Source organism: Oncorhynchus masou, chromosome 11 (assembly GCF_036934945.1).
Source record: "Oncorhynchus masou masou isolate Uvic2021 chromosome 11, UVic_Omas_1.1, whole genome shotgun sequence".
NCBI lineage: Eukaryota > Metazoa > Chordata > Actinopteri > Salmoniformes > Salmonidae > Oncorhynchus > Oncorhynchus masou.
This window is the reverse complement of record NC_088222.1, coordinates 7,522,635-7,548,475: the sequence shown is the minus strand read 5'-3', so window position 1 is coordinate 7,548,475 and position 25,841 is coordinate 7,522,635. Positions and strand designations below refer to the sequence as shown.

Below are 25,841 nucleotides of genomic sequence, written 5' to 3'. Positions count from 1 at the left end.
TGACCATATAACAGTACTCTAAGTGTGATATCTACTATCTACTTCCGGCGCCGACAGAGATGGCCGCCTCGCTTCGCATAGTTCCTAGGAAACTATGCAGTTTTTTGTTTTTTTACGTGTTATTTCTTACATTAGTACCCCAGGTCATCTTAGGTTTCATTACATACAGCCAAGAAGAACTACTGTATATAAGATCAGCGTCAACTCACCATCAGTACGACCAAGAATATGTTTTTCGTGACGCGGATCCTGTGTTCTGCCTTACAAACAGGACAACGGAATGGATCGCATGCAGCGACCCCAAAAAACGACTCCGAAAAAGAGGGAAACGGAGCGGTCTTCTGGTCAGACTACGGAGACGGGCACATCGTGCCCCACTTCCTAGCATTCTTCTTGCCAATGTCCAGTCTCTTGACAACAAGGTTGATGAAATCCGAGCAAGGGTAGCATTCCAGAGGGACATCAGAGACTGTAAAGTTCTGTGCTTCACGGAAACATGGCTCACTGGAGAGACGCTATCCGATGCGGTGCAGCCAACGGGTTTCTCCACGCATCGCGCCGACAGAAACAAACACCTTTCTGGTAAGAAGAGGGGTGGGGGTGTATGCCTTATGGCTAACGAGGCATGGTGCGATGAAAGAAACATACAGGAACTCAAATCCTTCTGTTCACCTGATTTAGAATTCCTCACAATCAAATGTAGACCGCATTACCTACCAAGAGAATTCTCTTCGATTATAATCACAGCCGTATATACCCCCCCCAAGCAGACACATCGATGGCTCTGAACAAACTTTATTTAACTCTTTGCAAACTGGAAACCATTTATCCGGAGGCTGCATTCATCGTTGTTGGGGATTTTAACAAGGCTAATCTGAAAACAAGACTCCCTAAATTTTATCAGCATATTGATTGCGCAACCAGGGGCGGAAAAAACTTGGATCACTGTTACTCTAACTTCCGCGACGCATATAAAGCCCTGCCCCGCCCCCCTTTCGGAAAAGCTGACCACGACTCCATTTTGCTGATACCTGCCTACAGACAAAAGCTAAAAAAAGAAGCTCCCACGCTGAGGTCTGTCCAACGCTGGTCCGACCAAGCTGACTCCACACTCCAAGACTGCTTCCATCACGTGGACTGGGACATGTTTCGTATTGCGTCAAATAACAACATTGACGAATACGCTGATTCGGTGTGCGAGTTCATTAGAACGTGCGTTGAAGATGTCGTTCCCATAGCAACGATTAAAACATTCCCTAACCAGAAACCTTGGATTAATGGCAGCATTCGTGTGAAACTGAAAGCGCGAACCACTGCTTTCAATCAGGGCAAGGTGTCTGGTAACATGACTGAATACAAACAATGCAGCTATTCCCTCCGTAAGGCTATCAAACAAGCTAAGCGTCAGTACAGAGACAAAGTAGAATCCCAATTCAATGGCTCAGACACAAGAGGCATGTGGCAGGGTCTACAGTCAATCACGGACTACAGGAAGAAATCCAGCCCAGTCACGGACCAGGATGTCTTGCTCCCAGGCAGACTAAATAACTTTTTTGCCCGCTTTGAGGATAATACAGTGCCACTGACACTGCCTGCAACGGAAAAATGCGGTCTCTCCTTCACTGAAGCCGAGGTGAGTAAAACATTTAAATGTGTTAACCCTCGCAAGGCTGCAGGCCCAGACGGCATCCCCAGCCGCGCCCTCAGAGCATGCGCATACCAGTCTGTTGTTCCCACATGCTTCAAGAGGGCCACCATCGTTCCTGTTCCCAAGAAAGCTAAGGTAACTGAGCTAAACGACTACCGCCCCGTAGCACTCACTTCCGTCATCATGAAGTGCTTTGAGAGACTAGTCAAGGACCATATTACCTCCACCCTACCTGACACCCTAGACCCACTCCAATTTGCTTACCGCTCAAATAGGTCCACAGACGATGCAATCTCAACCACACTGCACACTGCCCTAACCCATCTGGACAAGAGGAATACCTATGTGAGAATGCTGTTCATCGACTACAGCTCGGCATTCAACACCATAGTACCCTCCAAGCTCGTCATCAAGCTCGAGACCCTGGGTCTCGACCCCGCCCTGTGCAACTGGGTACTGGACTTCCTGACGGGCCACCCCAGGTGGTGAGGGTAGGTAACAACATCTCCTCCCCGCTGATCCTCAACACTGGGGCCCCACAAGGGTGCGTTCTGAGCCCTCTCCTGTACTCCCTGTTCACCCACGACTGCGTGGCCACGCACGCCCCAACTCAATCATCAAGTTTGCGGACGACACAACAGTGGTAGGCTTGATTACCAACAACGACGAGATGGCCTACAGGGAGGAGGTGAGGGCCCTCGGAGTGTGGTGTCAGGAAAATAACCTCACACTCAACGTCAACAAAACTAAGGAGATGATTGTGGACTTCAGGAAACAGCAGAGGGAACACCCCCCTATCCACATCGATGGAACAGTAGTGGAGAGAGTAGCAAGTTTTAAGTTCCTCGGCATACACATCACAGACAAACTGAATTGGTCCACTCACACAGACAGCATCGTGAAGAAGGCACAGCAGCGCCTCTTCAACCTCAGGAGGCTGAAGAAATTCGGCTTGTCACCATAAGCACTCACAAACTTCTACAGATGCACAATCGAGAGCATCCTGGCGGGCTGTATCACCGCCTGGTACGGCAACTGCTCCGCCCTCAACCGTAAGGCTCTCCAGAGGGTAGTGAGGTCTGCACAACGCATCATCGGGGGCAAACTACCTGCCCTCCAGGACACCTACACCACCCGATGTTACAGGAAGGCCATAAAGATCATCAAGGACATCTACCACCCGAGCCACTGCCTGTTCACCCCGCTATCATCCAGAAGGCGAGGTCAGTACAGGTGCATCAAAGCTGGGACCGAGAGACTGAAAAACAGCTTCTATCTCAAGGCCATCAGACTGTTAAACAGCCACCACTAACATTGAGTGGCTGCTGCCTACACACTGACAATGACTCAACTCCAGCCACTTTAATAATGGGAATTGATGGGAAATGATGTAAATATATCACTAGCCACTTTAAGCAATGCTACCTTATATAATGTTATAATGTTATATAATGTTATATAATGTTATATAATGTATAATGTTATAATGTTACCCTACATTATTCATCTCATATGCATACGTATATACTGTACTCTATATCATCGACTGCATCCTTATCTAATACATGTATCACTAGCCACTTTAACTATGCCACTTTGTTTACATACTCATCTCACATGTATATACTGTACTCGATACCATCTACTGTATCTTGCCTATGCTGCTCTGTACCATCACTCATTCATATATCCTTATGTACATATTCTTTATCCCCTTACACTGTGTATAAAACAGTAGATTAGGAATTGTTAGTTAGATTACTTGTTGGTTATTACTGCATTGTCGGAACTAGAAGCACAAGCATTTCGCTACACTCGCATTAACATCTGCTAACCATGTGTATGTGACAAATAAAATTTGATTTGATTTGATTTGATTTGATTTGATTTGATAGGACCAGGGATTGACCATATAACCAGACAGTACTCTAAGTGTGATTGGACCAGGGGTTGACCATATAACCAGACAGTACTCTAAGTGTGAAAGGACCAGGGATTGACCATATAACCAGACAGTACTCTAAGTGTGATAAGACCAGGGACAGTACTCTAAGTGTGATAGGACCAGTGATTGGCGATATAACTCGACAGTACTCTAAGTGTAATAGGACCAGGGATTGGCGATATAACCAGACAGTACTCTAAGTGTGATAGGACCAGGGGTTGACCACATAACTGGACAGTACTCTAAGTGTGATAGGACCAGGGATTGACCATATAAATGGACAGTACTCTAAGTGTGATAGGACCAGGGATTGACCATATAACCAGACAGTACTCTAAGTGTGATAAGACCAGGGACAGTACTCTAAGTGTGATAGGACCAGGGATTGGCGATATAACTCGACAGTACTCTAAGTGTGATAGGACCAGGGATTGACCATATAACCAGACAGTACTCTAAGTGTGATAGGACCAGAGGTTGACCATATAACAGGACAGTACTCTAAGTGTGATAGGACCAGGGATTGACCATATGACTGGACAGTACTCTAAGTGTGATAGGACCAGGGATTGACCATATAAATTGACAGTACTCTAAGTGTGATAGGACCAGGGATTGACCATATAACAGGACAGTACTCTAAGTGTGATAGGGTCAGGGATTGACCATATAACCAGACAGTACTCTAAGTGTGATAGGACCAGGGATTGACCATATAACAGTACTCTAAGTGTGATAGGACCAGGGATTGACCATATAACCAGACAGTACTCTAAGTGTGATTGGACCAGGGACAGTACTCTAAGTGTGATAGGACCAGGGATTGGCGATATAACTCGACAGTACTCTAAGTGTGATAGGACCAGGGATTGGCGATATAACCAGACAGTACTCTAAGTGTGATAGGACCAGGGATTGACCATATAACCAGACAGTACTCTAAGTGTGATAGGACCAGGGGTTGACCATATAACAGGACAGTACTCTAAGTGTGATAGGACCAGGGATTGACCATATGACTGGACAGTACTCTAAGTGTGATAGGACCAGGGATTGACCATATAAATGGACAGTACTCTAAGTGTGATAGGACCAGGGATTGACCATATAACCAGACAGTACTCTAAGTGTGATAGGACCAGGGATTGGCGATATAACCAGACAGTACTCTAAGTGTGATAGGACCAGGGGTTGACCATATGACTGGACAGTACTCTAAGTGTGATAGTACCAGGGATTGACCATATAAATGGACAGTACTCTAAGTGTGATAGGACCAGGGATTGACCATATGACTGGACAGTACTCTAAGTGTGATAGTACCAGGGATTGACCATATAAATGGACAGTACTCTAAATGTGATAGGACCAGGGATTGACCATATAACCAGACGGTACTCAGTGTGATAGGACCAGGGACAGTACTCTAAGTGTGATAGGACCAGGGATTGACCATATAACCAGACAGTACTCTAAGTGTGATAGGACCAGGGGTTGACCATATGACTGGACAGTACTCTAAGTGTGATAGTACCAGGGATTGACCATATAAATGGACAGTACTCTAAGTGTGATAGGACCAGGGATTGACCATATGACTGGACAGTACTCTAAGTGTGATAGTACCAGGGATTGACCATATAAATGGACAGTACTCTAAATGTGATAGGACCAGGGATTGACCATATAACCAGACAGTACTATAAGTGTGAAAGGACCAGAGATAGACCATATAACTGAACAGTACTCTAAGTGTGAAAGGACTAGGGATTGACCATATAACAGTACTCTAAGTGTGATATGACCAAAGCTTGAATCACCTGATTCAGAGTCTTGGATGTTAAATACACGGAAAATGTTCTTGTTATGGCAATGAACTTGCCCATTTTAATTATAATATTATCTATATGTTCAGACCAGGATAGTCCAACGTGACAGCAAGGAGTTTGGTCTATTTAACTTGTTCCACAGGCAACCCATCCATTGACAAGTTTAATTGAGGGTCACCAGTAAGCATATATCTTAGACCCAATACAATACATTTTGTTTTAGAAATATTCAACACCAATTTGTTCATATTAACCCACTATTGTTAATTCACTGCTCAGTACATCTGTTAGTTCATTATAGACTGATGCAGCACTATACTGTACATTGTCGAGTCATCAGCACACATAACCACTCTTGCATTGTTCAGTACTGAAAATCATTAGAAAAGATAGAGTAGAAAAGTGGGCCTAGGCAGCTGCCTTGAGGAACGCCACAGGTTAAATCTTTACTGTCCAAAAAGCTGCTATCAAAGGAAATGTTCGGCCTCCTGGAAGCTTTCCATCCAAGAGAGGGCGGCAGACATAAAACCATCAAATTTGAGTTTACATAAGCCTACTCTTTAGCCAATCATCTGTGATTTGCGCTAAGGCCAAATGCCCTCTGTTTGCATGCTGGAAACTCATCATCAGATCATTACATTAGAAACAACCCATAATTTATTTAACACAGTCAGCAAGCTTATAGGACGACGATTTGGACTATTTGGATGTGAAGGCAGTTTTTTCTTCCTTCGGTACTGGAATGACCTTTAACGCTTTCCAGATTTCTGGACACACCCCACACATCAAGCACCTATTCAAAATATGACAAATTGGTGTGGAACTCCAAGATGATCTGTCCCTATCATCAGAAAGAGATAGCAACATACATCCCACCAAAAATGTCAAACTTCCTTTCATTCATGATACAATCTTTTATCAGTGGGACTCATTTCTCAACTTTTCCACTTTGGTCGTAAAATAGTCTTTAAAGGAATTTGCAATGTCACGTGGTTTGGTGATAAATGTACTCTCTGATTCAACAAAAGAGGGAGACATGTTTGAATTCCAAACCATTATAACATTCAAAGTTTTCCATTGTTTTTTTGACATCACTCTTGACTTCATTGATTTTGTGCTGATAAAGTAACTATGTATTGTAATCCCCTAAAGGTAATCAAGATACCTGAGATTACCTGAAGCTCTACAGCTCACTACCATTGTCTCAAACCCAGAGATGAGTCAAGAGAGAATCTGATCTGGTGAGGGGGTCAAGAGGGGGAAGAGGCGAGAGGGGGAGGAGGAGGAGGAGGGTGAGGAGGTCAAATCAAAATCAAATGTTATTGGTCACATACACGTGTTTAGCAGATGTAGCAAAATGCTTGTGTTTCTAGTTCCAACAGTGCAGTAATTTCTAACGAGTAATATCTAACAATTCACAACAACACACACAATATACACACATCTAAAGTAAGGAATGAAAATAAGAATATACACTACCGGTCAAAGGTTTTAGAACACCTACTCATTCAAGGTTTTTCTTAATTAATTTGGATTATTTTCTACATTGTATAATAATAGTGAACACATCAAAACTATGAAATAACATATGGAATCATGTAGTAACCAAAAAAGTGTTAAACAAATCAAAATATTTTTTATATTTGAGATTCTTCAAGTAGCCACCATTTGCCTTCTTGACAGCTTTGCACACTCTAGGCATTCTCTCAACCAGCTTCACCTGGAATGCTTTCCCAACAGTCTTGAAGGAGTTCCCACATGTTGAGCACTTGTCTGCTTTTCATTCACTCAGCAGTCCGACTCATCCTAAAATATCTCGCTTTGGTTGAGGTCGGGGGATTGTGGAGGCCAGGTCATCTGACGCAGCACTCCATCACTCTCCTTCTTGGTAAAATAACCATAAGTGTTGGGCAGACCGCACCACCCTCTGGAGAGCCCTGTGGTAACGGGCAGTGTAGTTGCCGTACCAGGCGGTGATACAGCCCGACAGGATGCTATCAATTGTGCAGCTGTAAATGTTTGTGAGGGTTTTAGGTGCCAAGATAAATTACTTCAGCCTCCTGAGAATGAAGAGTCGCTGTTGCGCCTTCTTCACCACACTGTGTGTGTGGGTGGACCATTTCATCACTGAAGTGCACGCCAAGAAATTTGAAGCTTTCCGCCTTCTCCCCTGCGGTCCCATCGATATGGATAGAGGGGTACTCCCTTTGCTTTCCATGATCAGCTGCTTTGTTTTGTTGACATTGAGTGAGAGGTTATGTTCCTGGCACTACACTCCCAGGGCCCTCACTTCCTCCCTGTAGGCTGTATCATCATTGTTGGTAATCAGGCCTACTGCTGTTGTGTCGTCTGCAAACTTGAGTTGGATGCATGCGTGACCACGCAGTCATGGTTGAACAGGGAGTACAGGAGAGGGCTGAGAACGCACCCTTGTGGGGACCAGTGTTGAGGATCAGTGAAGTGGAGGTGTTGTTTCCTACTTTCAACACCTGGGGGAGGCCCGTAAGGAAGTCCAGGACCCAGTTGCACAGGCGGGGTTCAGACCCAGGGCCTCCAGCTTAATGATGAGCTTGAAGTGTACTATGGTGTTGAATGCTGAGCTATAGTCGATGAACAGCATTCTTACATAGGTATTCCTCTTGTCCAGATGGCATAGGGCAGTGTGCAGTGCGATGGCGATTGCATCGTCTATGGATCTATTGGGGCGGTAAGCAAATTGAAGTGGGTCTAGGGTGTCAGGTAAATCAGAGGTGGTATGATCCTTGACTAGTATTTCAAAGCATGATGACAGAGGTGAGTGCTACGGGGTAATAGCCATTTAGTTTAGTTACCTTTGTCTTCTTGAGTACATCTTTAGAGGTGATATGATCCTTGACTAGTCTCTCAAAGCACTTCATGATGACAGAAGTGAGTGCTACGGGGTGATAGCCATTTAGTTCAATTACCTTTGTCTTCTTGGTTACATCTTGGACATCTTGAAGCATGTGGGCACAGGGATAGGGAGAGATTGAATATGTCTATAGACACTCCAGCCAGCTGGTCTGCACATGCTCTGAGGACGCGGCTCGGGATGCCGTCTGGGCCAGCAGCCTTGCGAGGATTAATAAGCTTAAACGTCTTACTCATGTCAGCCACGGAGAAGGAGAGCCTGGAGTCCTTGGTAGCTGGCCATGTTGGTGGCACTGTGTTATCCTGAAAGCAGGCGAAGAAGGTGTTTAGCTTGTCTGGAAGCAAGACGTCGGTGTCCGCGAAATGGCTGGTTTTCCCTTTGTAGTCCATGACTGTCGGTAGACCTTGCCCCATACATCTCATGTCTGAGCCATTGAATTACATCTCCACTTTATCTCTATACTGACGTTTTGCCTGTTTGATTGCTTTACGGAGGGAATAACTACACAGTTTCTATTCAGCCATATTCCCAGTCACCTTGCCATGGTTAAACGTGATGGTTCACGCTTTCAGTTTTGCATCAATGCTGCCAGCTATCCATGGTTTCTGGTTTGGGTAGGTTTTAATAGTCACCGTGGGAACAACATCTCCTATACACTTCCTGTTGAACTCAGTCACCATATCAGTGTATTCGTTAACGTTATCCCATAGGAAACAGTGGAAACATACAGCGGATGTCTATGAATCCTTTACAGATACTGCATCTCAGAGGGAATATCCCCCCATACAGAGAATGTTACAACAACAGAGAATTAGCAATGGACTCATTGTCAGGGGTAGACGTAACGGTCAAGGGTTTTATCAATAAGTGCATAGACGATGTCGTCCCCACAGTGACTATAAGAATGTATTCAAACCAAAAACCATGGATTAGAGGCAATATCCACGCTGAGCTAAAGGCTAGAGCTACCACTTACAATGAACGGGACACGGACATGGGCACGTACAAAAAATTCCGCTACGACCTCCGGTGGAATCCTATTACACCGGCTATGAAGCTCGTCGTACATGTCAGGGCTTGCAGACGATAACGGATTACAAAGGGAAACCCAGCCATGAGCTTCCCAGCGATGCAGAACTCCCAAACAAGCTAAATGTCTTTTATGCTCGTTTTGAGGAATATAACGCTGTGCCTTGCATGAAAGCCCCTGTTTTTCTGGATAACTGTGGCCGATGTGGGCAAAACATTTTAACTGGTTAAACTGCAAGTTCCAATCCCCGAGCTGACAAGGTACAAACCTGTCATTCTGCCCCTGAACAGGCAGTTAACCCACTGTTCCTAGGCCGTCACTGAAAATAAGAATTTGTTCTTAACTGACTTGCCTGGTCAAATAAAGATAAAGGAGACTTCTGCTATTTGGTTGTGACTTTTATAACCCCTTGAAGTAAATTGTTTGATTAAATGTTTTATTTGGCCTTACTATTAGCCCATACAAACACATTGTTAAATAAAGGTTTAAAAAAATAATAACACTATTTAAATAACAACAAATAGCAGGGTGCGTTCTCAGACCAGCTGGCAGGTGTCTTCACAGACATTTAGCATTAATATGGAGATGGTCCCCTCCTTTGCTGCTATAACAACCTCCACTCTTCTGGGAAGGCTTTAATATGGAGATGGTCCCCCTAACAGCCTCCACTCTTCTGCTATAACAGCCTCCACTCTTCTGGGAAGGCTTTCCACTAGATGTTGGAACATTGCTGTGGAGACTTGCTTCCATTCAGCCACAAGAGAATTAACGAGGTCATACACTGATGTTGGGCGATTAGGCCTGGCTCGCAGTTGGCGTTCCAATTCATCCCAAAGGTGTTCGATGGGGTTGAGGTCAGGGCTCTGTGCAGGCCAGTCAAGTTCTTCCACACCGATCACGACAAACCATTTCTATATGGACCTCGCTTTGTGCACGGGGGCATTGTCATGCTGAAACAGGAAAGGGCAAAAAATGTTGTCACCAAGTTGAAAGCACAGAATCCTCTAGAATTTCATTGTATGCTGTAGCGTTAAGATTGCCCTTCTAAGGGGAACTAAGGGGCCAAGCCCCAACCATGAAAAGCAGCCACATACCATTATTCTTCTTCCTCCGAACTTTACAGTTGGCGCTATGCATTGGGGCATGTAGCGTTCTCCAGGCAGATGCGTCTGTCGGACTGCCAGATAGTGAAGCGTGATTCATCCCTCCTGAGAACGCCTTTCCACTGCACCAGAGTCCAATGGCGGCGAGCTTTCCACCACTCCAGCTGATGCTTGGCGTTACGCATGGTGATCTTAGGCGTGTGTGCATATGCTCGGCCACGGAAACCCATTTCATAAAGCTCCCGCCGAACAGTACTTGTGCTGACTTTGCTTCCAGAGGCAATTTGGAACACAGTCGTGAGTGTTGCAACTGAGAACAGACAAGTGTTACGCGCTACGCGCTTCAGAACATTTTGGTCACATTCTGTGAGCTTGTGTGGGCTCACCACTTCACTTCACGGCTGAGCCGCTGTGGCTTCTAGAGGTTTCCACTTCACAATAACAGCACTTACAGTTGACCGGGGCAGCTCAAGAAGGGCAGAGATTTAACGAACTGACTTGTTGGAAAGGTGGCATATTATGACGGTGCCACGTTGAAAGTCACTGAGCTCATCAGCAAGGCCCTTCTACTGCCAATGTGTGTCTATGGAGATTGCATGGCTGTGTGCTTGATTATATGTACACATGTCGGCAATGGGTGTGGCTGAAATAGACGAATCCGCTAATTTGAAGGTGTGTCCACAACTTTGTATATAAAAAGTGTACATACCACTTTAATATACTGATCCACACTGAAACACTTTTGTCAGCATACAGCAAAACAATTTCTGTTGTGGTGTAATGATTGGACAGTTGTAGTCCACGGCAGAATAACCCTATTGGAGCCTACATGCTCTTTGAACCCTTATGACTGAGATAAACATCAAAACAGGAACAAATCTACAGACAGCTGTGATAAAATGGCATGCAGGTGTAACGGATGTGAAACGGCTAGCTTAGTTAGCGGTGGTGCGCGCTAAATAGCGTTTCAATCGGTGACGTCACTTGCTCTGAGACCTTGAAGTAGTCGTTCCCCTTGCTCTGCAAGGGCCGCGGCTTTTGTGGAGCGATGGGTAACGATACTTCGTAGGTGACTGTTGTTGATGTGTGCAGAGGGTCCCTGGTTCGCGCCCGGGTATGGGCGAGGGGACGGTCTAAAGTTATACTCTTACACAGGTTTAACAGGACATAATTCATGCGGTTTTGCAACACAGATTATAAGTAACCCTTTGTGGTAGCCTACCGGTATGCTACAAAGCAGAATCAATGAGTTAACCACTTAACTTGCCCAAATATTCTGAAATAACTTTTTTTATATATATAATGAACCTGAAAATCAGTAGTTGTTTCTGGTTGTTTATTAAAGTCAGCTGCATGGTTAGTGGCTAACTCATTGATCAGCTAACCAATTGCTGCAGCTGTACATAGTCTAATGGTAAATAGCCCACCCATTTTTACCTACCTCATCCCCATAATGTTTTTATTTATTTATTTCTCTGCTCTTTTGCACACCAATATCTCTACCTGTACATGACCATCTGATCATTTATCACTCCAGTGTTAATCTGCAAAATTGTAATTATTCGCCCACCTCCTCATGCCTTTTGCACACAATGTGTATAGACTCTCTTTTTTTTCTACTGTGTTATTGACTTGTTAATTGTTTACTCCATGTGTAACTCTGTGTTGTCTGTTCACACTGCTATGCTTTATCTTGGCCAGGTCGCAGTTGCAAATGAGAACTTGTTCTAGCCTACCTGGTTAAACTAGCCTACCTGGTTAAATAAAGGTGAAATAAAAAATAAAATAAAAAATTGAACAACCTTTGTTGTATACCCATCGGACTGAACGCTTTTGTTTATTTCATTGACAAGTTCACTGGTTCTTCATTAAGCATCTGGTAAGGTTAATTCATTCGATTCAAAATGCATGCATCTCCCTGCGCCATTATTACTTCTGGATCTATGTTCGCAACGAGGGGATGGAATGGAACGAGCAGGACTGTCATGTCTAGACGGGATACAGCTTTTGTCAAAACATTTTTCGTTTCATTTTAGCTAACCCTAACCTTTTTCCTAACATTAACTTAATTATCCTAACCTGACACGTTAATGATCCTATATTTGGGGCAGGTAAAACAACTTGTAGCGTAAATTATCCTAAACCTGCTACGAAAAGTCCATTTTGACAAAAGCTGTATCCCTTCTAGCCAAAACCGAGCAGGACCGGTGCACCGGGAGAATGAGAACCGCTCTGAGCCAAGAAACAGAGACACACCTTCAAAACAAGAACCAGTTCAGATGCTGCCTGTCGCTACCTCTTTCAGCTTCTATCTGACTGTCTCTGGGTATAAAATAAAATATGTCAGGCAGGCCAGCCGACATGTCGCTTCTCCTCCGCTGAATAGCAACATAGCTGTCCTTGTCGTTGCACAGACGGGACTGTCAACTCGGAAAGATGGTCCGTATAGCGAGCGTCCTGTGGTTGGTGATGCTCAGTGTTGCTCTGCTCATACTCTCATTGATCAGCTACGTGTCAATAAAGAAAGATTTTCTATTCATGACCCCCAAATATGCAAGTTCAGGGGGTTCTCGGATGTATATGTTTCATACCGGATTTCGGTAAGTATTACAATAACATCTCGCAATAGAAATGTGTGCTATGTGCGTGGGCAATAGCCTGCTGAAGTGTGCGGTTTTACATTCTTGTAGCATATGCATACACGTAACGGACTTTATTATCATGCAACATATCATGGTGTGTTTTTATTTCCAGAATAGCAGGGGGGGGGGCTTTTTCTAAAAAACAGAGGTTTCATATTAGGGGGGCTTGTGTCATAGGCTGCTAGCCTACAGTCGGCTACACCACAAGCCAAAAGGCCTATACTGTCACAGTATAAATATAACGACGGTTCTGTCGTCATATTCTAAGGTCATATAATAATAATAATCAACGTCTCCATATTTCCCACGATTATTGAATTTACCTCATGTCACTGTTTTTTTTTTATTCAGCCTGATATCAAGGTCGAATCTCAGCAAAAATTAATGAATACAACAACAAGCCAGCTCACCGGTCGGAAATACAGCCGAATTTAATCCTATCTGGTCATGAACAAGAAGCACAGCGCATGTTGTAATGATCGTACTGCTGTGAAGGCTTTGTCACAAGGCCCCTGTGTTATGATGCTCAGCTCGAGAGGTCCTGAACGTCCAGCTGTGACGCAATAGCCACTGGCTGCTGTGTTCTCTGGCTCGCTCAAGGGAGCTGTCCTTGGTTCTGATTTAAATGTGGCGGGAGATTTATTTCCACCCTCTAATCATTCCCCCCTTTGTTGAAACCAAGGTGTATCAGGCTGTATCATTGGATGCCCTCCCTTCCTCTCCACAGAAACTAAACATATATATATATATAAAGTTGAAGTCGAAGTTTACATACACTTAGGTTGGAGTTATTATAACTCGTTTTTAAACCACTCCACAAATTTCTTGTTAACAAACTATAGATTTTCAAGTCGGTTAGGACATCTACTTTGTGCATGATACAAGTCATTTTTCCAACAATTGTTTACAGACAGATTATTTCACTTAAAATTCACTGTATCACAATTCCAGTGGGTCAGAAGTTTACATACACTAAGTTGACTGTGACTTTAAACAGCTTGGAAAATTACAGAAAATTATATCATGGCTTTAGAAGCTTCTGATAGTCTAATTGATGTAATTTGAGTCAATTGGAGGTGTACCTGTGGATGTATTTCAAGGCCTACCTTCAAACTCAGTGCCTCTTTGCTTGACATTATGAAAAAATCTAAAGAAATCAGCCAAGACCTCAGAAAAAGTCTGGTTCATCCTTGGGAGCAATTTCCAAACGCATGCGGGAACCACGTTCATCTGTACAAACAATAGTATGCAAGTATGAACACCATGGGGCCACGCAGCCATCATACCGCTCAGAAAGGAGATGCATTCTGTCTCCTGGAGATGAACGTACTTTGGTGCAAAATCAATCCCAGAACAACAGCAAAGAACCCTGTGAAGATGCTGGAGGAAACAGGTACAAAAGTATATATATCCACAGTAAAATGAGTCCTATATCGACATAACCTGAAAGGCTGCTCAGCATGGAAGAAGCCACTGCTCCAAAACTGCCATAAAAAAAAGCCAGACTACGGTTTGCAACTGCACATGGGGACAAAGATTGTACTTTTTGGAGAAATGTCCTCTGGTCTGATGAAACACAAATAGAACTGTTTGGCCATAATGACCATCGTTATGTTTGGAGGATAAAGGGGGAGGCTTGCATGCCGAAGAAATCCATCCCAACCGTGAAGCGCGGTGGTGGCAGCATCATGTTGTGGGGGTGCTTTGCTGCAGGAGGGACTGGTGTACTTCACAAAATAGATGGCATCATGAGGATTGAAAATTATGTGGATATATTGAAGTAACATCTCAAGACATCAGTCAGGAAATTAAAGATTGGTTGCAAAGGGTCTTCCAAATGGACAATGACCCCAAGCATACTTCCAAAGTTGTGGCAAAATGGTTTAAGGACAACAAAGTCAAGTATTGGAGCGGCCATCACAAAGCCTCAATCCTATAGAACATTTTTGGGCAGAACTGAAAAAGCATGTGCGAGCAAGGAGGCCTACAAACCTGACTCAGTTACTCCAGCTCTGTGAGGAGGAATGGGCCAAAATTCACCCAACTTATTGTGGGAAGCTTGTGGAAGCCTACCCAAAACATTTGACCCAAGTTAAACAATTTAAATGCAATGCTACCAAATACTAATTGAGTGTTTTTAAACTTCTGACCCACTGGGAATGTGATGAAAGAAATTAAAGCTGAAATAAATCATTCTCTCTACTATTATTCTGACATTTCACATTCTTAAAATAAAAGTGATGATCCTAACTAACCTAAGACAGGGAATTTTTACAAGGATTAAATGTCAGGAATTGTGAAAAACTGAGTTTAAATGTATTTGACTAAGGTGTATGTAAACTTCCGACTATATGCACTACTGTTCAAAAGTTTGGGGTCACTTAGAAATTTCCTTGTTTTTGAAAGAAAAGCACATAATATTTGTCCATTAAAATAGCATTGAATTGCTCAGAAATACAGTGTAGACATTATTAATTTTGTAAATGACTATTGTAGCTGGAAACGGCAGATTTTTTATGGAATATCTACATAGGTATATAGAGGCCCATTATCAGCAACCATCACTCCTGTGCTCCAATGGCACGTTGTGTTAGCTAATACAAGTTTGTCATTTTAAAAGGCTAATTGATCATTAGAAAACCTGTTTGCAATTATGTTAGCACAGCTGAAAACTGTTGTCCTGATTAAAGAAGCAATAAAACGGACCTTCTTTAGACTAGTTGAGTACCTGGAGCATCAGCATTTGGGGTTTCGATTACAGGCTCAAAATGGCTCGAAACAAAGACTTTCTTCTCAACCTCGTCAGTCTATTCTTGTTATGATTAATGAAGGCTATTCCATGTGAGAAATTGCCAAGAAACTGAAGATCTCGTACAACGCTGTATTCTACTCCCTTCACAGGACAGCGCAAACTGGCCCTAGCCAGAATAGAAAGAGGAGTGGGAGGCCCCGGTGCACAACTGAGCAAGAGGACAAGTACATTAGAGTGTCTAATTTGAGAAACAGACGCCTCACAAGTCCTCAACTGGCAGCTTCATTAAATAGTACCCGCAAAACACCAGTCTCAACGTAAACAGTGAAGAGGTGACTTCCTTTGCCCATCTTTTCTTCTTTTTTTTGCCAGTCTGAGATATGGCTTTTTCTTTGCAACTCTTCCTAGAAGGCCAGCATCCCGGAGTCACCTCTTCATTGTTGACGTTGAGACTGGTGTTTTGCGGGTACTATTTAATGAAACCCATAGGATACCATTTGGAAATAAATCATTTTTATTTAACCTTTTATTAAACCTTTATTTAACTAGGCATACTAACCATACTGTACATGTAAAACAATCTCTCACACCTCAGTTCCATAACTCTCTGTGTTTTATCCCTAGAGCCACAGTCGAATCCCTTCACAAGTACAATACCACCAGGAATATCATCCAACCAATGTATCAATGTGTTTGCCTCTGTCCACAGGTCTCAGCTGGCCATGAAGTACCTGGACCCCTCAGCCTTCACCCCTCTGACCAAGGCCCTGAACGAGATCATCCAGGAGAACACTTCCAAATGGCGCTATAACAGAACGGCTTTCACTGAACATAGGTGAAGTAGCCTATAGGATACATCTGGATGCTGTTCAGCACGCGCTAACGTTGCAAAACGTTTTAACAGAACGGCTTTCACAGAACATAGGTGAAGTAGCCTATAGGATACATCTGGATGCTGTTCAGCACGCGCTAACGTTGCAAAACGTTTTAACAGAACGGCTTTCACAGAACATAGGTGAAGTAGCCTATAGGATAAATCTGGATGCTGTTCAGCACGCGCTAACGTTGCAAAACGTTTTAACAGAACGGCTTTCACAGAACATAGGTGAAGTAGCCTATAGGATACAGTTGGTTCCTATTCATTAAGCACTAACTTTGCTAAATGTCTTACATCAGAAAATAGTGTTGTTATTGGACGCATTAAGGTAGTGACCTTCCTTTTTCAAAACCTTTCGGCGGGCCTAATGAACATGACCCACGCCAGGCTCATCGAAGCAGTCTAACTTTAGACCAGGCTTGGTCTCTGGTGACAAACCTTAATATTAAAATGATAGAAGCAGATTTGGTTTTTGGTGCCGAGATTAGACCAGGCAATAAGCTATGGAGTGTTAGGAGAGAATGTTGTTTAGGAGTAGTTTAGTATGAATATTGTTTTGGAGTGTTTAGAAATAGTTTAAGAAGAATGTTGTTTAGGAGTAGTTTAGTAGGAATATTGTTTAGGAGTGTTTAGAAATAGTTTATGAGGAATGCTGTTTAGGAGGAATATTGTTTGTGTTTTTAGGAGTAGTTTAAGAGGAATGTTGTTTAGGTTTTTTTAAGAATGGTTTAGGAGGGAATGTTGTTTATGAGGGAATGTTGTTGAGGAGTGTTTAGGAGTGGTTTAGTAGGGAATGTTGAGTAGCTGTTTTTAGGAATGGTTTAGGAGGGAATGTTGTTCAGGAGTGTTTAGGGGGGAATGTTGTTTAGGAGTGGTTTTAAGAGGGAATGTTGTTTAGGACTGGTTTTAAGAGGGAATGTTGTTTAGGAGTGTTTAGGAGTTGTTTTAAGAGGGGATGTTGTTTAGGAGTGTTTAGGAGTGTTTAGGAGGGAATGTTGTTTAGGAGTGTTTAGGAGTGGTTTTAGGAGGGAATGTTGTTTAGGAGTGTTTAGGAGTGGTTTTAGGAGGGAATGTTGTTTAGGAGTGTTTAGGAATGGTTTTAGGAGGGGATGTTGTTTAGGAGTGTTTAGGAGTGGTTTTAGGAGGGAATGTTGTTTAGGAGTGTTTAGGAGTGGTTTTAAGGGGGGATGTTGTTTAGGAATGTTTAGGAGTGGTTTTAAGACAGAATATTGTTTAGGAGTGTTTAGGAGGGAATGTTGTTTAGGAGTGTTTAGGAGTGGTTTTAGGAGGGAATGTTGTTTAGGAGTGTTTAGGAGTGGTTTTAAGAGGGGATGTTGTTTAGGAGTGTTTAGGAGTGGTTTTAAGGGGGGATGTTGTTTAGGAATGTTTAGGAGTGGTTTTAAGAGGGGATGTTGTTTAGGAGTGTTTAGGAGTGGTTTTAAGAGGGGATGTTGTTTAGGAGTGGTTTTAGGAGGGGATGTTGTTTAGGAGTGTTTAGGAGTGGTTTTAAGAGGGAATGTTGTTTAGGAGTGTTTAGGAGTGGTTTTAGGAGGGAATGTTGTTTAGGAGTGTTTAGGAATGGTTTTAGGAGGGGATGTTGTTTAGGAGTGTTTAGGAGTGGTTTTAGGAGGGAATGTTGTTTAGGAGTGTTTAGGAGTGGTTTTAAGGGGGGATGTTGTTTAGGAATGTTTAGGAGTGGTTTTAAGACAGAATGTTGTTTAGGAGTGTTTAGGAGGGAATGTTGTTTAGGAGTGTTTAGGAGTGGTTTTAGGAGGGAATGTTGTTTAGGAGTGTTTAGGAGTGGTTTTAAGAGGGGATGTTGTTTAGGAGTGTTTAGGAGTGGTTTTAAGGGGGGATGTTGTTTAGGAATGTTTAGGAGTGGTTTTAAGAGGGGATGTTGTTTAGGAGTGTTTAGGAGTGGTTTTAAGGGGGGATGTTGTTTAGGAATGTTTAGGAGTGGTTTTAAGAGGGGATGTTGTTTAGGAGTGGTTTTAGGAGTGGTTTTAAGGGGGGATGTTGTTTAGGAGTGTTTAGGAGTGGTTTTAAGGGGGGATGTTGTTTAGGAATGTTTAGGAGTGGTTTTAGGAGGGAATGTTGTTTAGGAGTGTTTAGGAGTGGTTTTAAGGGGGGATGTTGTTTAGGAATGTTTAGGAGTGGTTTTAAGACAGAATGTTGTTTAGGAGTGTTTAGGAGTGGTTTTAAGAGGGGATGTTGTTTAGGAGTGTTTAGGAGTGTTTAGGAGGGGATGTTGTTTAGGAGTGTTTAGGAGTGGTTTTAGGAGGGAATGTTGTTTAGGAGTGTTTAGGAGTGGTTTTAAGAGGGGATGTTGTTTAGGAGTGTTTAGGAGTGGTTTTAAGGGGGGATGTTGTTTAGGAATGTTTAGGAGTGGTTTTAAGAGGGGATGTTGTTTAGGAGTGTTTAGGAGTGGTTTTAAGGGGGGATGTTGTTTAGGAATGTTTAGGAGTGGTTTTAAGAGGGGATGTTGTTTAGGAGTGGTTTTAGGAGTGGTTTTAAGGGGGGATGTTGTTTAGGAGTGTTTAGGAGTGGTTTTAAGGGGGGATGTTGTTTAGGAATGTTTAGGAGTGGTTTTAGGAGGGAATGTTGTTTAGGAGTGTTTAGGAGTGGTTTTAAGGGGGGATGTTGTTTAGGAATGTTTAGGAGTGGTTTTAAGACAGAATGTTGTTTAGGAGTGTTTAGGAGTGGTTTTAAGAGGGGATGTTGTTTAGGAGTGTTTAGGAGTGTTTAGGAGGGGATGTTGTTTAGGAGTGTTTAGGAGTGGTTTTAGGAGGGAATGTTGTTTAGGAGTGTTTAGGAGTGGTTTTAAGAGGGGATGTTGTTTAGGAGTGTTTAGGAGTGGTTTTAAGGGGGGATGTTGTTTAGGAATGTTTAGGAGTGGTTTTAAGAGGGGATGTTGTTTTAGGAGTGTTTAGGAGTGGTTTTAAGGGGGGATGTTGTTTAGGAATGTTTAGGAGTGGTTTTAAGAGGGGATGTTGTTTAGGAGTGGTTTTAGGAGTGGTTTTAAGGGGGGATGTTGTTTAGGAGTGTTTAGGAGTGGTTTTAAGGGGGGATGTTGTTTAGGAATGTTTAGGAGTGGTTTTAGGAGGGAATGTTGTTTAGGAGTGTTTAGGAGTGGTTTTAAGGGGGGATGTTGTTTAGGAATGTTTAGGAGTGGTTTTAAGACAGAATGTTGTTTAGGAGTGTTTAGGAGGGAATGTTGTTTAGGAGTGTTTAGGAGTGGTTTTAAGGGGGGATGTTGTTTAGGAATGTTTAGGAGTGGTTTTAAGACAGAATGTTGTTTAGGAGTGTTTAGGAGGGAATGTTGTTTAGGAGTGTTTAGGAGGGAATGTTGTTTAGGAGTGTTTAGGAGTGGTTTTAAGAGGGGATGTTGTTCAGGAGTGTTTAGGAGGGAATGTTGCTAATGTATTATCTGCTGGTGTAAAAAGTGCTTTATGAATCCATTTGATTGAATTTGATTGATATTACTGGATCGTAAGGAGAGTTAGCAAGTTCCATGCATGCAGGATTCAGTAAGACCCTCCATAGGACACCAAGCATTTATTTTGGGGTTCTTAGTGTGCAAGGGGTGGTGGAGTGGGACGCTACCACTGGTGGAGGAGAAGGCAGACAACATGGACACTTCTTGAAGGTGCAATATGCAGAAATCGCTCTGCCTTTTCCTGGTTGCTCATATTCTAATAGTTTGCCTACTTTCAGTTTATGTGACAATAGAGAATCATTGTACAATCTAAACCGCTGTGAAATATATTTTCCATAACCAAAAATATTGTATTTTCAGCTGTTTAAAGCTGGATTACAAAATCTAAAGTACACAAAAACTAAACTTAAGAACGGAAAACATAGAAATAGCGCACATAGAACAGATCTACCGCTTCTTAGACTTGCTTTCAATGACAATGACAGTTCTATGAATCCAATTTCTATGGGAATTTAGTGCGTCAATGAGGATCTGGTTTGAGCTTTGTGGGACTATCATTTGTTTTTCAACAGGAAAATGACCCAAAACACACCTCCAGGCTGTGTAAGGGCTATTTCACAATCACCTGACCTCAGCAAAATTGAGAAGGTTTGGGATGAGTTGGACCGCAGAGTGAAGAAAAAGCAGCCAGCAAGTGCTCAGCATATGTGGGAACTCCTTCAAGACTGTTGGAAAAGCATTCCTCATGAAGCTGGTTGAGAGAATGCCAAGAGTGTGCAAAGATGTCACCAATGCAAAGGGTGGCTACTTTGAAGAATCTCAAATATAAAATATATTTTGATTTGTTTAACACTTTTTTGGTTACTCCATGATTCCATATGTGGTATTTCATAGTTTTGATGTATTCACTATTATTTCTACAATGTAGAAAATAGTTTTAAAAAAATAAGAAAAACCCTTAAATGATTAGGGGGATTTGAAACTTTTGCCTAGTACTGTATATACTTCCTGAACTTTCTTATATCTCCCACATGGGTCCTGATCAAATTAAGTACACTACATAGGACATAGGGTGCGATTTGGAATGTAGTCTAACATTTCCCCCACCTGTCTGATCTCCCCATCCCCCCCCCCCTGTCTGATCTCCCCATCTCTTCCAGAAAAGAGATCTCTCAGCACATCGACATCGCCCACAACTTCACCCTGACCCGGAGCAGCGTGCGCGTGGGTCAGCTAATGCACTATGACTACTCCAGCCACAAGTACGTGTTCTCTATCGGCGAGAACTTCAAGTCCCTGCTTCCCGAGGCCTCCCCATCGTCAACAAGCACTACAATGTGTGCGCTGTGGTGGGGAACAGCGGCGTCCTCACAGGGAGTCGTTGTGGTCCCGAGATCGAGAAGTTTGACTTCGTCTTCCGCTGCAACTTCGCTCCCACGGAGATCTTCCGCCGGGATGTGGGGCGGAGGACCAACCTCACGACCTTTAACCCCAGCATCCTGGAGAAGTACTACAACAACCTGCTGACCCTCCAGGACAGGAACAACTTCTTCCTGAGTCTGAAGAAGCTGGACAGGGCCATCCTCTGGATCCCTGCCTTCTTCTTCCATACCTCGGCCACGGTGACCAGGACACTGGTCGACTTCTTTGTGGAGCACAGAGGACAGCTGAAGGTTCAGCTAGCCTGGCCTGGCAACATCATGCAGTACATAAACCGGTAAGACTGGACACACCAGAGTGATTGGTTGATTGATAAATTGATTGATTTGTTGGTTGGTTGATTGATTGATTTGTTTATTGTCCTTCAAGAGGAAACTCTTAACAGATCACAAGTTACATATTAACACAAGTAATATAGAATTTTTTTTATTTTTTTTAAATTTATTTCACCTTTATTTAACCAGGTAGGCTAGTTGAGAACAAGTTCTCATTTGCAACTGCGACCTGGCCAAGATAAAGCTTAGCAGTGTGAACAGACAACACAGAGTTACACATGGAGTAAACAATAAACAAGTCAATAACACAGTACAAAAAAGGGGAGTCTATATACATTGTGTGCAAAAGGCATGAGGAGGTAGGCGAATAATTACAATTTTGCAGATTAGCACTGGAGTGATAAATGATCAGATGGTCATGTACAGGTAGAGATATTGGTGTGCAAAAGAGCAGAAAAGTAAATAAATAAAAACAGTATGAGGATGAGGTAGGTGAAAATGGGTGGGCTATTTACCAATAGACTATGTACAGCTGCAGCGATCGGTTAGCTGCTCAGATAGCACATGTTTGAAGTTGGTGAGGGAGATAAAAGTCTCCAACTTCAGGGATTTTTGCAATTCGTTCCAGTCACAGGCAGCAGAGTATCACAACTTGGACACACCTAGCATAGCACTGGACACACCGAGCATAGCACTGGACACTCCTAGCATAGCACTGGACACACCTAGCATAGCACTGGACACACCTAGCATAGCACTGGACACTCCTACCATAGCACTGGACACACCTAGCATAGCATTGGGCACACATAGCATAGCACTGGACACACCTAGCATAGCACTGGGCACACCTAGCATAGCACTGGACACACCTAGCATAGCACTGGACGTACATAGCAAAGCAATGGACACACCTAGCATAGCACTGGACACACCTAGCATAGCACTGGACACAGTAATACAACACAATGTATATATTAAAATGTCACGGCTAGCTGTGTAGCGATGTCTTCTCCTCTAACTCTACACGGATCAGCATCGTATTGAGCTTTCCACCTCCTTTTCCGAAGCTTTTAACAACACAGAGGCTATTTTTTTTTATTTTACCTTTATTTAAGGAGGCAAGCCAGTTAAGAACATGCAAATTGGAGTGGGTCTAGGGTTTCTGGGATAATGGTGTTGATGTGAGCCATGACCAGCCTTTCAAAGCACCTCATGGTTTCAGCCGTGAGTGCTACGGTTCGGTAGTCATTTAGGCTGGTTACTTTGGTGTTCTTGGACACAGAGACTATGGTGGTCTGCTTGAAACATGTTGGAATTACAGTCAGGGAGAGGTTGAAAATGTAATTGAAGACAATTGCCAGTTGGTCAGCGTATGCTCGGAGTACACGTCCTGGTAATCCGTCTGGCCCTGCGGCATTGTGAATGTTGACCTGTTTAAAGGTCTTACTCACATCGGCAATGGAGAGCGTGATCACACAGTCATCCAGAACAGCTGATGCTCTCATACATGCTTCAGTGTTACTTGCCTCGATGCCAGCATAGAAGTGATTTAGCTCGTCTGGTAGGCTCGTGTCAATGGGCAGCTCTCAGCTGTGCTTCCCTTTATAGTCTGTAATGGTTTGCCAGCCCTGCCACATCCAACGAGCCTCAGAGCCGGTGTAGTACGATTCGATCTTAGTCCTGTATTGATGCTTTGCCTGTTTGATGGTTCATCGGAGAGAATACAGGATTTCTTATAAGCGTCCGGGTTAGAGTCCCGCTCCTTGAAAGCGGCTGCTCTACCCATTAGCTCAGTGAGGATGTTACCCTGTATTTATGGCTTGAAGGTTTCGTCACAATATTGTTTTGAATGTTCGTTTTGAACTGATACCCAACTGAGCATTCTACTCAATGCATCGTCATTGATCGTTGAAGAAGGTTTCATCCAAATACAGTGGCTTGGAAATCCAATGGCGTTCAAAATGAGGCAAATAATTAGTAGGAAACCCCTTTGTCACCATCTCTTGTCCTGGTTGGATGCCCACTCGAGCCTGTCCAATGCGGGGAGCTGGAATGTAGCGCACCGGGCTGTGAACGTGCACTGGAGACACCGTGCGCTCCGCGGTAAGCACGAGGAGTTGGCTCAGGTCTGAACCCTGACTCTGCCACACTCCCCGTGTGTACCCTCCAAAAAAAAAATGTTTTGGAGCTGCCTCTCGTACTTTCCTCTTTGCCGTGACTCCTGGTATCGTCGCCGTTCCTCCCTTGCTGTTTCCGCCTGTTTCCATGGCAGGGTCTTGTCCCCTGCCATAACCTCCTCCCATGTCCATGAGGTCCTCCACTCCCTCTTCTCCCGGGCCCAGGATCCCTGCTCCTCCTGGCCACGCTGCTTGGTCCTTTGGTGGTGGGTAGTTCTGTCACAAACGTCATCAGGGAAATGACCGGATCCCTGCCCCTCCTGGCCACGCTGCTTGGTCCTTTGGTGGTGGGTAGTTCTGTCACAAACGTCATCAGGGAAATGACCGGATCCCTGCCCCTCCTGGCCACGCTGCTTGGTCCTTTGGTGGTGGGTAGTTCTGTCGCGAACGTCATCAGGGAAATGACCGGACCAAGGTGCAGCGTGGGGAGTGTACATTTATTTTTTATTTTGGATGTCGCCAACAAAAACAAGAAACAACTCAAACGACCGTGAAGCTTACTAGGGTTCTATAGGGGAAAGGCGACATATACACTACCACTCAAAAGTTTTAGGACACCTACTCATTCAAAGGTTTCTCTTAATTTTTTACTATTTTCTACATTGTATAATAATAGTGAAGATATCAACACTATGAAATAACACATGGAATCATGTAGTAACCAAAAAAAGTGTCAAACAAATCAAAATATATTTTATATTTGAGATCCTTCAATTAGCCATCCTTTTCCTTGATGACAGCTTTGCACACTCTTGGCATTCTCTCAACCAGCTTCATGACGTAGTCACCTGGAAGGCCTTTTAATTAACAGGTGAGCCTTGTGAAAGGTTCTTTCCTTCTTAACCCTTTAAGCGTTTGAGCCAATCAGTCGTGTTGCGACAAGGTAGGAGTGAATAAATAGAAAACCTTGAATGAGTAGGTGTTCTAAAACTTTTGACCGGTAGTGTATGTATATGAACTATAGTAAAGCCACAATACCACAGGATCTGTACATAGCCCGTTAGAATGGCATTACATACACACAGCAGGGGTATGTACAACCGTCTCGCCATAGAGAGAGAACCTAATCATTTGGAAGGCACGATTTATTGCCCTCTCTCTCTGGCCTAATGTAGATCTTATCTGATCTGTGTCCGGTGCCTCAGAGTCATAAATCTCACTGAGGACAGTCTGAAACTTCTAGAATCTCTGGCCATGGCTTTTAACAGTAGCATGAATAAGTGTTAAAGTGAGCATATAGGCTATACGAATTAACCATCTCTAAACAATCAGGCATCCAATGCAATATAAACAACATGCTAATAGGGTATCTGTCACGCCTGCAGTATTATACAACTACCGAGGTAATTAGGCCTAAAGGCAATTGCTTGCAGTCAATCATCATCTTAACGTAGGTAACAAACCTGCCGACAATAAATCCCATAACTCACTTCTTGGATGCATCGACAATCTTCCTAAAATAAACAGTCAACTTGGTCGTGAACCAGAACTTGCTAATGGGACTGTGGGGAAAGTCATGTGCATAGGCATGGTGTTTTTTACAGTCTGGCTGTATTAGAGGGGCAGCTGATAGTCAGTGTCACTTCAAAGAACCATGGGGGCCAGGAGGGTACACAATGTTGAGGGAACAATGTCGTGGCAGAGGATCCACTAACTCAGCTGTTACAGGGCCGCTGGGGCCCTTCCTTGGGCGCTGAGTACAATGCCGGAGGCTGGCCACAGCTGAAGGAGGAATGTGGCACGCCTGCCACTACTGTCTTTGGTAGCTCACTGAGGTTGGTGACTCTTTCACCA

At 43.5% G+C, this 25,841-nt stretch overlaps 1 pseudogene; it reads left to right on the top strand.

The window, feature by feature from the left end:
- Window positions 1-12,653: 12,653 nt before the first annotated feature.
- The window catches only part of LOC135547897 (alpha-N-acetylneuraminate alpha-2,8-sialyltransferase ST8SIA3-like), a 16,649-nt pseudogene continuing 3,461 nt past the window's right edge, over window positions 12,654-25,841 (top strand).